Source organism: Lathyrus oleraceus, chromosome 7 (assembly GCF_024323335.1).
Source record: "Lathyrus oleraceus cultivar Zhongwan6 chromosome 7, CAAS_Psat_ZW6_1.0, whole genome shotgun sequence".
In the NCBI taxonomy this organism is placed as follows: domain Eukaryota; kingdom Viridiplantae; phylum Streptophyta; class Magnoliopsida; order Fabales; family Fabaceae; genus Lathyrus; species Lathyrus oleraceus.
The window spans coordinates 373790823-373792395 of NC_066585.1; the positions used below are offsets into that span (position 1 = coordinate 373790823).

The following is a 1573-nucleotide window of genomic DNA, read 5'->3' on the forward strand; positions in this document are numbered from 1 at the left end:
CAAGGAATTGATTCCCTAGTTTTGACGAACTACATACCGATATCCGTTTTATTAATATTTAATCTAGATATTAGTTTAGTTTTTAGCTTCCTTCCCCAAACAATCAACTATTATTCACCTTAGCTTTACGAAGTAACCTTAGATAACGGTATATCGATTCATAAGTCCCTGTGGGATCGATATCTTTTAAAACTACGCGATAGAACTGTGCACTTGCAGTTTGTATCCCATTCTCGACTCACACAGTCGAGCGATCAAGTTTTTGGCGCCGTTGCCGGGGACTTTTATTCAATCGATATCGTAACTCTTCCGTTACGCTGTAGAGACTAGGTTTCTTTTTCCTTCTATTCTTTCTTTCGTTGATTTGTATGCCACGCACTCGCTCTCAAGGCGAACCGCTCTATTTACGAATCAACGATATCGAACTATATCTCCGAGTCTTACGACGAATTCGGGAATATCGTGCTGAAAACAATCTCCCTCCTATAAACCTTCCTGATATCAAAAACATTTTTCCTTCTTTAACCGAGATGGCAGAACCAGCTCGTGCTCTTAGAGATTACGCCGCTCCATCGCAAGATGAACCGCATTCAAGTATTGCTCCGCCCGCAATCGAAGCAAACAACTTTGAACTTAAACCTTCGTTGTTGCAGGCTGTGCAACAGAACCAATTCTCTGGAAATCTTACCGAAGATCCAAACCTTCATTTATCCGTATTTGTTCAATACGCTGATACTGTTAAAGCTAATGGTGTCACTTCAGAGGCAATTCGACTTCGTCTTTTTCCTTTCTCATTAAGAGATAGCGCTAGAAGATGGCTTCAATCTCTCCCTTCCAACTCAGTCACCACCTGGAACGAGTTGAAGAAAGTTTTTCTTGCCCGATATTTTCCGCCAAGCAAAACAGCTATGTTAAGAGCCCAGATAAACGGATTTAAACAGAAAGACAACGAGTCTCTTTTCGAAGCATGGGAAAGATACAAAGACATGATGAGACTTTGCCCACACCATGGTTTGGAAGACTGGTTAGTAATTCACACATTTTATAATGGTCTCTTATACAATACAAGGTTAACAATAGACGCCGCTGCAGGTGGTGCACTAATGAACAAACCTTATGCTGATGCTTACCAGCTTATCGAGAGCATGGCCCAAAACCACTATCAGTGGGGAACCGAACGAACAACAGTGGAAAAACCTCAACCGAAAACTGGCATGTACGAGATAAGTAACCTTGATCACGTTAATGCAAAAGTGGATGCTTTGGTCCAGAAGATTGAAAGTTTAAACGTATCACCTCCAACCGCCGTGGTTGCTATAACTCAGAATTGCGAGGTCTGTGGAATCCAAGGCCACACTCCTGCGGAATGTCAACTCTTGACTGGAATCCAAACAGAGCAAGTAAACTATGCTCAAGGAAGCCCCTATTCGAATACCTATAACCCAAATTGGAAGAACCATCCAAACTTTTCATATAAGAGTAATAATGCTTTATACGCACCTGGACAGTCTCCGAATCAAACCCCATCTGTACCTCCGGGATATCAGAAACCGAATCCTAACAATAATACCCC

The 1573-nt window shown here is 41.9% G+C and overlaps 1 pseudogene; it reads right to left on the reverse strand.

The window, feature by feature from the left end:
* Window positions 1–915: 915 nt before the first annotated feature.
* Window positions 916–1015, reverse strand: LOC127109159 (uncharacterized; annotated as a pseudogene).
* Between the last annotated feature and the right edge of the window lie 558 nt (window positions 1016–1573).